General features: G+C 38.0%; 1 pseudogene; it reads left to right on the top strand.

The window, feature by feature from the left end:
- The first annotated feature begins 5,449 nt into the window (after positions 1-5,449).
- LOC109166253 lies at positions 5,450-8,179 on the top strand (annotated as a pseudogene).
- Positions 8,180-13,652: the final 5,473 nt, after the last annotated feature.

Raw genomic sequence — 13,652 nt, 5'->3', positions numbered from 1 at the left:
TGGCATAGTATATAGCTCAGACAAACGTCGTAGTAGCGCCCAAGATTCCCTCCGTCTTGTCCACTCAGGATACCCATAGAAACCCGTAAACCGCCACCATTCACTTCCTCCCTCGTACCGAACTCGAGCATCAATGAATGTTAAAGAGTACCCAAGCACATCAACTTCCACCGCAGTATTCCACAGCAATGCTACACCCCCACCTCGCCCCATGCTATCAACCCCTAATCAGCTTTCAAAACCTATCTGCCTCCTTACTATCTCCAATTTCTCTCGACCACATAACGTCTTGCACCAAAAAACCACCTTCGGCCTCTTCCGTTGGACAATATCCAGCAACACACGAATTGCCGCGGGGTTGCCAAGCCCCCGACAATTCCATGCCAGGATACTCATTGCGCCTGGCGGGCCTGCACCGCAGCACCCGCCTGAAAGCCGTTGGTTGGTAGCAAAAGATGTCCTTCAATTTGCCCCACCTGATCGTGAGCCACCTCTCCCTCAACCCTCTCATCTAACCTACGCCTCTTCTGCTCCAAGATCACCACCCCTTGACTCGCCCCATCATACTCTCCATCACTCTCGCGTGCACTCACCATGCGAACATCAGTATCCGCATTCCCATTGTCGTCCCCTACCTGCCCACTATCTGCCATGATCACCGCCTGTCCTGGGGCTGAAGGGCCGCAATTGACCAGCCACCGCTGTCTAGACGTCGTCGGCCATCGCCTCCCCTAGGCCCGGAGCCACGACCTGTACGCCCTCTCCTCCGCCACCCCACCTTCCTCGAAATGACGAGCACAAAATATATCAGAATGCCCCAAGACCCCACAAAATGAAACAAAACATTGGGAGCCTCTCATAGCGAAATTGCACCCAAAACCACTCGCCCCCCTGTCTCTTCATCCGCATCTTACGCTTCAGAGATTTCGCAACCTCCACCTCCACCCTTACCCACATGAAGGATTTCCAGGAACCCACGAAATTGTTTTGATCTGCCTTTACAAACCGCCCTACATAGTTTCCCACGGCCTCAGCCACCCGTGCACTCATAAATCCCAGGGGCAGGTCATGCACCTGCACCCAGAACTCAGCGACGTTGAGCTCCACCGCTTCCGGTGACTGGTTCTCCGCCACCTACTTCAGCAGCAACATGTTTTGCTCGAAAGCCCACAGGCCGTCCTCCAACACTCTCCGCAGATCAACCGCATGGAAAAACTGGAATAAAAACAGGTTATATTTCAGCTCCCTGATGGCAACCCCTTTGCCCGGTCTCCACACGCCGGCCAACGTGTCCCGCACAACTGGAAATTTGAGAGGTCGATCGGTAAGCAGCCTGCCCACCGCTGCAAACTCCAGGTTCTGGACTTCGTTAACCACCTCATCCGCTCCAAACTCCACACCACCAGTCGCCTCGTCCTCGAGCGTCATTGATGCACATGCATCCTCAATGGATCGAGAGGAAGAAGACATAGTCTAATAAGATCACAACACACAAAACAAACGCACCGCCTTAGCTATTCTAACAGCCCAGGATATCACACGCCACATGGACGAGAAGAAGACACCACCACCTTAAAACCACTGTAGCGGCCCGAAAGCGCGCCGGAGCCGCTGGTGAACCGTCAGAAACCGCCTGCACACCACCTCCACCACCCCACGTTCCCTCAACTCCCTCTTGCGAGTATTTTGCGGAGCATTTTCTTTTCCCTGACCTCTTCCATCAAATTAGTAATTGTGTCTTATGTTATGAAATTTTGTATCTTGTATTATGAAATTCTGTACTTTACGAGTATGAATTTTGTTTGTACCTCGTCATTTCGATTGATGATCCATAATGCTACGTGGACCTTGGTCCATGATACAAGTTGTTGACATAACCATCTGCCATTCGCTTATTGGCAATGATGGTCCTGATTGACAGAAAATTTTTGGACACTCATGATTTTTTGTCAACGATTAACCAAATCTAGCTACTCATCTGCCAATCTAACCGTTCAATTGTTCAACAATCGTTGCTGTTAGTCGGTAATATTAATAGACTCTTTTTTGAATACCAAAAAATTTTCATAAACGCAATTTCTTATCGTAAATTTTAAATCTTTGACTATTTTTTTATTTAAATTGCTTGATTTCTTAGTCCTGAATCCTGATGGGCTATAAAATTTTATTTGGCGTGAAGAATATATTTAAAGATAAAAGTATTAAATATTTTACGAGTTAATTCCCAAAATGGTCCTCCGACTTTTGAATTTTAAGCCAAAGTGGTCCTTTATTAGCTTTGACGTTAAGTTGGTGTTAAAATGAAAGGTAAAACTGAAATTTAAGTTTTGTACTCCAATTTAAAGCAATTTGTGATTCCTTTAAGCAGTCTGCGCACATATTTCTTCAAATTAAGTTTTTGCTCCGCAATCAAAATGTGGGATAAGCTCTCCTAAATCTACAATCAAAATGTAGGATAATCAACTAGAAGGCCAAAAATATTTACCTTAAAAAGTTTGTGGATGAAGTTGAAGATGAACTTTTTTTACAAACGTGAGTGTAGCCTCAATTGAACACAGATACTAAACTACAGATGCTACTGCGCACAAGGAGCCCCCCTCACTTACTGCGCACAAGGAGCCCCCTCACTTTGAGGGAGCAGCCCCTCACTTTGAGAGATTGCTCCCACACTGTCGCTAACTAAATCACGTGATAGCCTAAGACTCCCTCTAACATAAATTCTTAGATAGGATTCTATATGTAACACTTACAATCCTTTTTTCATAAGTTGTGGTCTCCCATTGAGCTAGTCTTATTGACTTCTTCTTTAGTATGGTCCAAATTAAATTAAATATTCCGTTTAAATCTTTGTCATAATATTCATACAGCAGCCTCCGATCTTTCTTATGTTTGTATCATTCTGAACAATTGTCTAGGTATCATTATTACTACTATTGGGAATGTGGTTGTGAAGCATGTTTCGTGATCGGTGAATTTTATAGCTCATATTCTTGTGAAAGTTGCGGGTTCCCAGTCTGATTCAGGAGATTGGAGTTTTGTTCTACCCTCTTGCTTTTTATGATCTTCATTAATTTAATACTCCGTAATATTTTTTTAATGATAGGTGTCAATTATTTATAAATTAATCAAAATCTTTTCAAATGTTGCGGGTTCTTGTGAAAGCAGTTGAAAAAGTTTCCGACCACTTAGTGAAATGGGTGAAGAGGGAAAAAAGAAAAGGAAAAATCAAAAACAAAATCAAAAACTAAAAAGAAAAAAACATTTACGCGCCCAGGCGAGAGTTGTGCCTCACATGCATGAGGCGCAGCTCTCTTCCCCACAATGGAACCCATCATCTATGCAAAATCTCCACACTTAATTGAACACACTAATATCTTCTCTCTTCATTCTCTTTCTTCCAACTCATCTTTTATTTCTTAAAACTTGTGCACAACTCCCTTAATGGGGATGCCCTTAGGTTAGGGAAAGCTCTCGACACACGTACGATGAAATGCTAGACGGTTTCAACGATGTCTCTTTTATGTGATTTTTTTATACATACATTAAAATTTTCAACTTACGTTAAATTAATTTTAAGTCTCTTGAACTTTTACTTAAAAGTCACTAGATGAGGTAAATCGCTAGTCGTCTCATTAGTTTCTAGATTTATACCTCTTACCTTTACACTCTGTCCACAAGGGGTACGATCCTCATCACCTCTTATAGCAATAATCTTATATTATCGTAAAAGTAAAATTTCAAGGTAATCAGTCCAATCCCTTTTTGGTTGTGGTTGTGGTTGATTTGGAGAGGATTGGGGCTTTAAGGCTAGATTCTACCTTTAAATCCTTTTTAGTCATGAGCTTGTTAGCCTTAGATTGCATATTTGCTCATTTAATGAGCTGGGAGCTTCTAGTTAGGGGTGGTCACTTTCGGGCCACCTCTTGTATATATTGAGTTCGTTTTGTTGCTTTGTTATGGCCGAAAAGGCCAAAGACTTTTTTGGGCCATAGTCCACTTTTGGGGCTATGGCGTATACTTGTAGACTCTTGATTTTGAGATATAATATTAGATATTTTATTAAAAAAAAAAAAAAAAAAAAGGTAATCAGTCCAATCAATTAGGCTAATGCTACGAAATTAGCTTTTATGCTGTCCATGCGCTAACTAAATCACATGATAGCCTAAGACTCCCTCTAACATAAATTCTTACATAGGATTCTATATGTAACATGTACTTTCAATCCTTTTCTTCATAAGTTATTGTCACTAAAATAAATAATTATTGTGGACCATACATTTTTAATATACTAAATATACATTATTTGTGTACTGAATGTACATTATACAGTATAATATATACTCAGTACACAAATAATGTACATCTCCTGAATAAAATGCACATTTTTAATATACTAAAAATACATTATTTTTATACTGAATGTACATTAATTTACACTATACAAAATATGATCTACATAGCTTTTATGGATCATGGTCCACACAATAATAATTGCAAGTAAAGATCCATTATTTGTCCGCGCGTGCACGTTACTAAACAAATACCAAGTCAACAGGGCAATAAATGATGGGACCATATATATCTAATACCAAGTTAACAGGCAGTAGATGATGGGAGCATATATATCTACCATCATTATTACATGGACCATGAACCATGGACCATAAAGAAAGAATATATTTTTAATAAATTAAAAATATATTATTTGTGTACGTAAATAACATTATTTGAGTACTGAAAGTATATTTTTATATATACTATCAAATAATATATATTCAATACATAAATAATATACTTTAGTATATTAAAAATGTACCTTATATTTATGGTCCACAGAATAATTTACCTATTTCCTTGTTCCTTCTTAATTGGAGGTATTTGTATTTGTATTGAACCAAACACCTGGTAACACCCTACATCTGTTTTACTTTTTTTTTTTTTTTGGGAAATTTTGTACGTTTTACTACTTTGTTTACTACTTAGATTTTTTAAGTTTTGTTTTGATTTTTTTGCTTCTTTTTTAGTTTTTATTTGTTATTCTATTTTCTTAATTTTTAATTTATTTTTAAAATTTTAATTATATTAATTGTTGGTATATTTAATATTTTGTATTTGGTTTTGAATTTTAATTTGTTCCCTAGAAGATTGCAAAGCAAAAATTTTAATTTATGAAATTATATTTTATAATTTAAAAATTATTTTATTTCATTATTTATATTTTTTATTATTGAATAAAATAATAGGTGATGTGTATAGTGGGAGTGTGGATAAGTAGGAACTACAACAAAAGGATAAAATGAGAGAACGATTGGAGAGAAAATAAGAGAGAAGATTATTGTGCTCAATCATTCATTCAGAAAAGTTGTGATCTGAGAGAGAGGGAGAGATGGCTTGTGTTGCTTTGACTTCTCTGATCGCAACAATTAAGCTACATGAAGGGTTTATATCAATGGAATCTTTGTATGAAAAGCTTTCATCTTTGCAAGCTTTTCTGCAGGAGAAATCTGCGGCAAGGGGTGGCACTGCAATCAGAGATCTGGAGATACAGATGAGAGACTTTGCACTGGATGCCGAAGACCGCATCGAAATACAACTAAGCAACTTTCTTCTGGCCAACAACGGAGAGGATGAACAAAAAGCTGCACAGAAACTCCATCAAACCTTGCGAGAAGCAGCAGAAAACGCAGCTGACTTGCTGAAAATCATCAATGAATCTGATGATGATGATGATGAGGCCAATGAATGTCAAGCACTGGTTCCTTGGTCGTTGGATACATCCTTGTGGCGGCAGCCTCCAAAGCTGGAGGGCAGAATGGTGGGTCGTCGCCATGATTACTTACTGGTGAAGAACCAACTCCTTTATAGCGATCAACGAAGAGTAATCCTAATTCTCGGGATGAATGGTATTGGAAAGACAACTTTAGCTGCGAGTGTCTATGAGGATTCATTAGTTGCATCGCACTTTGATGTACGAGCTTGGATTACTATGTATGGGGAGTACAACATGAGGCAAACGCTACACGACCTTCTTTTGACACTAGCAGAGCCGAAAGAAACTGAAATGAGAAGAACTCCTGATGATCTATTAGCTAAGCAGGTATCCAAATGCTTGAAAGGTAAGAGATATCTTATTGTTTTGGATAACCTATGGAACAATCGAGTTTGGGATGATATCCAAGGATATTTTCCTAATGATAGTAATGGAAGTCGTATAGTGCTAACCACTACGCACTTTGATCAGAGTTCCTACACTTCACTTGATTGTATCCATAACATGACTTTGCTAGATTCAAAGGAAAGTTGGGATTTATTTTGTAGTAATCCTTTTCTTGAAAAACATATGGCACCTAAATTTGAAAAAATTAGGAGCCACGTTGTGGAGAAATGTGAAGGATTACCATTGTCAATTGTTACAGTTGCACAACGTTTGTCTAAATGCAACAACATACAACAAGAATGGAAGAAGGTTGGAAAGGAACTAGAGTTGTTAGGATTTCTAGATAGCTGGGCACTCACGCTTAGGTACAATCGATTGCCACAATATTTGAAAGTTTGCTTTCTCTATTTTGGAGTGTTCCCAAAAGGTAATGTCATCCATGTCAAACAGCTTGTTAGGTTATGGATTGCCGAGGGAATTTTGAATCCATTTGGAAATGAAGGTCCAGAAAGTCAAGCTTATGAGTACTTACAGGAGCTTATTGATAGAAGTCTTGTCTCAATTGAAAAATGGAGTTCTTATAGAAAAATTAAGAGTTGCAAGATGCATAGTGCCATGCATAGCTTTTGTGTAAGAGAAGCTCAAAAGAATAGCATCTTTTGTGCGGTAAATACTCAGCAATATCCACAAGGATCATTTAACATGTTTGCAAATTCATGTCGCTGGTTAAGTTTATACAAACATAGTTTTGACTATTGTGTGTTGCTTACAACAAACAACCCTCGTTCTGTTTTCTTCTTTCAGAGAGATGCTGAAATATTTGTACCTTTCAAGTTGTTAAGAGTTTTGGTTTTTGCTCCATCTTCATTTTTCAAAAGAATGCCAACACAATTACAATACTTAATTTTTTTGAGATACCTATCCGTAAAAGAATGGTTTAAGGATCTAGATTATATTGTGTCAGCTAATAGAAACTTGCAGACACTTGTTGTTTCCAGTAGTAAAGATTCCCAACCAAGAGGACCTACTCTCCATTTGCCTTCTACAATTTGGGAGTCACCACAGTTACAACATCTTGAACTTGACAATTCATATGCAATTGATCCTCCAAGCTTGGTTAAAGATAATATACATACATTATCTTGGGTGTGTCCAACTCATTGTAGGACGGAAGTGTATAGCAAGTTTCCAAACATTAAAAAGTTGAAAATTTTTGGATTTTGCGGCAGCCCTATTATTTTGGATGATTTGAACTATTTGGTGCGGCTTGAGAGTTAACAATTTCAGTTTCATTTGGCTGCATTGTAACCCTACCAAAACCTTCTATGTTTCCTTCACAATTGAAAATGTTGAGGTTGAATGGTACAAGCCTTTCTAAGAAGGATTTAACGGTAATTGGCATGCTGCCTCAACTTGAGGTGCTGAAGTTGGAAAATGCTTTACATGGGAAAGTATGGGAAGTAGCTAAAGGAGGATTCTATCAATTAAAGTTCTTGCTTCTTGAAGATAAAAACCTCAAGCAATGGATGGCTCATGAATATTCGTTCGTATGTCTTAAGCGCTTAGTTCTAAGATTTTGTTTCTCTTTGAAAAATATCCCTATGATGAGAAATTTGAAATCGATTGAGTTGGAGCAGTGTTCTCCTTCTGTTGTTGCTTTTGCTTCCCGTTTTGCAGACTATAGTCAGGAATTTAGACATGACTTTGAAAATGACATTTTTGAGGTAAGATCAGAAGCTAGCTACAACATGATATTCATTATTAGTTTTGTATTTATTTTCTATTCAATATGCTAGCTTTCTTTACAAAGTTTGCTACTATTTTCTCCTTCTAATCTCATTTCGTTTTCTCCATTTTGCATTCTTTAATTTTATTCATATAGATCATAATCAAGTGATATAGAAATGAAGAGGAAATAAGAGAAGACGACGCAAGGACGCTAATGCTTGATGTGTACTGTACAGACGAAAAGTAATAATTGATTTTATTGCAATTTTAGAAATAATTTGTTTGTATTGTGAAACAGATGTATCCTCGTGTGAACTGTTGTATATTATTTAAATAAGCAGACCATCTTCATCTTATATATTATGCAATATTTGGAGGATTATTGTTGGCTTGTTGCCACCCTTCGCTCATCCATTCAGCATCGGTTATAACAATGAACTGACGTCTTAAATTATTTAAATTAATAAAAAAATTGAATTCACGATACGATGTCTGTTTTATATATAACCGACATCGTATAGTATACCTAATTTTTTTATTTTATAATTTAAGATACAATGTCGGTTAAAGCAAATAACCGACGTTGTAGTTTATTTTAATTAAATAAAAAAAAATTGAATTCACTATACGATTTCGGTTTTTGTACAACCGACGTCGTATATTATATGAATATTTTTTTATTTTTTAGGCAGAAGTGTCAAATAGGCCCATTTACTATCTCGAAGTGTTCAATTCACCCCATCATCTAAAACATATGCTAATTGGCCACACTTACCACCTAAAATTGTTCGATTAGCTTTTTTCACAGGTTACCTCCAGGTTGCCAGTCCACATTGCTGACATGTAATTTTAGTATAATGAAAGTGTGTGACTGTGTGGTGAGGTGGAATTTACTTCTTAAATCTGTGTTCCCAGCTTCCACACCTGCACATACCTAAATCAAACCCCTAACATAATTCTATTCCTCTTAACAAAATAACTCCTATTCAAACCACTACAAGAAAAATCGCGAATCGCGACGGACTATATTCCGTCGCCATTTAGCAATCGAAATTGCGACCGAATACATTCCGTTGCGAAATGGCGACGGAATTACATTCCGTTGCGAAAATGGCGACGGAAATGTTCCGTCGCAAAATGACGACGAAATTATTCCGTCGCGAAATCCGTTGCCAAAGTTTGCAACGGAACTATTCCGTCGTCTATTAGAATACGACAAGGCGATAGACGACGGAATTAATTCCGTCGTCATTCCGTCGCAAAACGCAATTCGCGACGAAATATTGCCCATTCGCGACGGAAAAATTCCGTCGCGATTCGCGAATTTTCTTGTAATGAACCCCTAGCAGCTTCACACTGCACATCGTCCTTGTCCCGACCTCCCGGAACCCTAATTCCCCAACCGCAAACGCAAATAGATACGGCGGAATCGGCATGAGGAGAAGTGTAAACATGGAGAAGATATAGAGCTTACGGGTTGAGGAAATCAGCGAAACTAACCAGAGAGTTCCAGCCAAGAGAAGAGTAGAGATTGGTGTAATTCTTCAAGTGAGATTCTTGAATAGATACCTGTAAATACTAAAGTCAAATGTGGAAATGGGCAGAACCTTTTTCTGATGAGGTTAGGAGCAGGAGCAAACACTTGGTCGGAAGAGCAAGAACACTTGGTCTGAAGAGCAAGATGTTCATCTCTTAAGAGCACGGTGCTCATCTCTTAAGAGCACGATGCTCATCTCTGAAGAGCAAGATGCTCATTTCGGAAGAGCAAGAGAAAGAGCAAGATGCTCATTTCGGAAGAGCAGGAGAAAGAGCAAGATGAAGTTGCAGGAGATGGTTTGCTATAAATAGGCAACTCCTCTTCATCCAATCTCATCCCATTCCATCAGGAATTCTCCCATTAGCATAGCAAAATATAGAGAGTAGAATAGAGAGTTATATTTGTAATTCCTATTTGTAATATCCTTTTGCCAATACAGAAAATCCTTCTTCAAATTGCCTTTATTTTGTGTATGATTTATTTTAAATCTTACACTAGAAATATTCTCATTATTCCCGGTCCGAATTGCCGCTAGTATTTTGGTGTTGTGAACCGTATCGATCCTAACAATACCCAAGCGAATAACACCACAATTCCCTTGACTTTTTGTTATGCCCTCTCGACCCAGAATATTCTTCCACCACCTCCTCCACTACTCAACATCTCCAAAGCTTCGAGATTCCTGAAACCTGGGCGGGCGGGGCCTTCAATTGGACTGTGGGGTTGGTTGGTGGCGCATGCGAGAAGTGGGGTGTGATGTGAGGTAGAGACTAGACTCTAGAGAAGATGAAATGAAAGGAGAGGAAGAGGTGCGGACGGGAATTCTGGGCTTCTGCCTTCTGGTCGACTCAGATCGCACATCTGCTAGCTCAGACACGCATTTTAGGATTCCTGTCCTCTATCCTGCGTGGTACACTTTTGTTGCAGCCATGAAACAAGATCTTAAACTATGATTCCTCTACAATCCGATCTTCCGCACACCAAATTGAATCTTCGCACGCTCCTCCGGCCTCCGCCGGCACTGGCGGGCCGCCTTTCCACGTGTTTCGCGAACATCACCGCCGAGAGTCGCCACGGGACGTTCAGCTTCGCGGAGTATTTGGTTCTGGCGGGGAAGGGGAGCGGGTCGAGAGTGAGGGGAAGTCGTCTGCAGGTAGTCGAAGTAGAGAGAGAGTGAGGGATAAGGGGAAGAGTATCTTCAGGTTTCTCCATGTTAACTTCTTCACGCGAAGAAGATGATTGGAAGCAAATTTCAATTAGCCACAATTTTTAATTATTTTAATGCAATGTAATCATGCCATGTAATCAATGACACTTAATCTTAACCGGGCCAAGTCATCGCAAACCCGGAGTAACCTGCGAAAAAAGTTAATCGAACAATTTTAGGTGGTAAATGTGTCCAATTAGCATATGTTTTAGATGGTGGGGGTGAATTGAACACTTCGAGATAGTAGATGGGCCTATTTGACACTTCTTTCTATGTTTTAATTTCAGATAGTAGATATATTTTATATATAAAAAAATTATTTTTGCAAAATATGACGCCGGTTTTGTTATAAAACCAACTTCGTATCCTCCTCTATTTAGAAATCTGACCGTTCCCTCTTCTTCTTTTTCTCTTTCAAATCTAAGCAAGATACCGCCCTCTTTAGCTGTAAGCATATATCTATGAGGATTCATCAGTTGTATGATGTACGGGGTTGGATTACTATGTTTGGGGTACACAACATGAGACAAACGCTTAGGATAACATATGGAACAATCAAGCTTAGGATCATATCCAATAATGTTTTCCTAATGATAGTAATGGAAGTCGTATAGTGCTAACCACAACGCACTTTGATCAGGTTCCTATACTTCATTTGATTATTATATGTATCCCTAACATGGCTTGGCTAGATTCAAAGGAAAGTTGGGATTGATTTTAATTTGTAGTATTCTTTTTATTGAAAAACATATGGAACCTAAATTTGAAAAAATTAGGAGCCATGTTTTGGAGAAATGTGAAGGATTATTGTCAATTGTTACAATGGCACAACATTTGTCTAAATGCAACAACATACGACACTGATGGGAGAATGTTGAAAATGAATTAGAGTTGCTAGGATGTCTAGATAGTTGCGCTCTCACCCTAGGTACAATCAATTGCCACAATACTTGAAAGTTTGCTTTCTCTATATCTTAATTGGAGTACGTATTCTCGAAGTGTCACTGGTGGAAATTATGTAATTTCCGACCACCTGAAAGTGATCTTAAATCAAGTCGAAAGCCTTGTTCCGACCACTTTTGGTATCCGGAAAAACCTTTGTTGCTATTTCCGACCACTTTTTGCTTTCGACTTGATTTAAGATCACTTTCAGGTGGTCGAAAATTCAATAATTTCCAGCAGTGTGTAATGTAATCCGAGTTAAACAACTTGTTAGGTTATGGATTATTGAGGGAGTTTTGAATCCATTTGGAAATGAGGTCTAGAAAGTCAAGCTTATGAGTACGTACTTATGGGAGCTTTTTGATAGAAGTCTTGTCTTAATTGATAAATAGAGTTTTGATAGAAAAATTAAGAGTTGTAAAATGCATAGTGTCTTGCATAGCTTTTGTATAAGAAAAGCTCAAAGAATAGCAATTTTTTGTGCGGTAAATACTCAGCAATATTCATCAGGGTCATTTAACATGTTTGCAAATTCACGCCGTTTGTTAAGTTTATACAAACATAGTTTTGACTAGTCGTCGACAACTACGCTTATTGGGAAGCTCGCACACGTACACATCTAAAAGCTCAAGGTGATGCAGTATGGCGGTCCGTGGTGACAGGTTGGACTCATCCGTCTAAAGCCAGTACCAGTGATGATGGAACGCGAATAACTAAACCTAAAACCGAATGGTCCCAAACTGAAATAACTAATGCTGGAAATAATGATAAGGCTTTAGATACTATTTACTCTCTTATCCATGAAAGTCAATTTCCTATAGTTGCAGATTATGATTCAGCTAAAGGCGCGTGGGAAGCCCTTGAGTCAACTTACGAAGGCACGACGTCTGTAAAATAATCGAAGTTGCAACTGGTACAGTCCGAATTTGAAGAACTCCGGATGAGTGAAGATGAAACCATCACGAATTTCCACACACGCGTTCATGGTGGTGAGCTGTCGTAGGCTTCCAAATTAAAACCTTACAAACGTAGTAGCGGGAGTAAGGGTCGATCCCACGAGGAGTAACTAGTTTAACCTTTGTGCTTAAGGAAATGATGGGGGGTTTGGAATATATCGAGAATAAATATTAAATAAAAGAGAAATTAAATAAACGAATCGAACGAATAAACAGTGAAAATAATATATCGAAAACACTTATAATACGAAACCTTGGTTAGTAAAGATCCACCACCGAAATTCAACACTGATCATTGATTAATAAAGTAATTAATATGCAATTGAATATTTGTCGTGAAATTATTTCATTTCTGTTTTCCCTTAGTTGTAGATAAATAAAGCACAAGCGGTTTAATTACCCCTAACTACTAAATAATCTAAGACAAGCGCTATAGATTTAATTTAATAGCAGCAATAGGAACTAGGAAAACCGACAAACTAAATAACACAAGCACAAGCGGTTGCATTTAATTTAGGAAAATATTCTACCCGAGACCAATTATCACTAAGCCGTCAATAATTAACCTCAGTTGCTACTGAATATTAGAATAATTTGTAGCACAACATTATCTAATATAGCAAATAATTATATCAAATAAATAACTAGTATGCCTCCCTAGCAATTAAATGATACAACTATTCAAATAATTTTAGCAGAATATTTAATACTCAAATGCATAGAAACATATATAATAAAAATAAATAAATAATCTTACAGCATAATCAATTCCGGGGCATCAATTCACTAAGCCAAGCTAGAAGAAATTAGCCACGAATGGACATTGGTAACAACTTTAAAGAATAATCGAGAGGGGAAGAATGAACATTTTACAATAAGAAACTTCTACTATTTATAGCATTCTAAAAATAAACCTAAACTATTTCCTACCACTTGTTTCCTACTTTTGTGTCATATGTTGAAACTCCTTGTAATAATGCCTTGGAATAGCTCCCATTAACTTTATTTTTGCTGCTGCACCATATGTTTTGTTAGGAAAGCAAACAAATTAAAATATTATATATTATATTATATATATTAGTATATTCTATATATTATATATTATATTATATATTAGTATATTCT

Source organism: Ipomoea nil, unplaced genomic scaffold (genome assembly GCF_001879475.1).
Source record: "Ipomoea nil cultivar Tokyo-kokei standard unplaced genomic scaffold, Asagao_1.1 scaffold3087, whole genome shotgun sequence".
Lineage (NCBI taxonomy): Eukaryota > Viridiplantae > Streptophyta > Magnoliopsida > Solanales > Convolvulaceae > Ipomoea > Ipomoea nil.
Note: the sequence above shows the minus strand (reverse complement) of the source record. Positions and strands in the feature narration are given on the sequence as shown.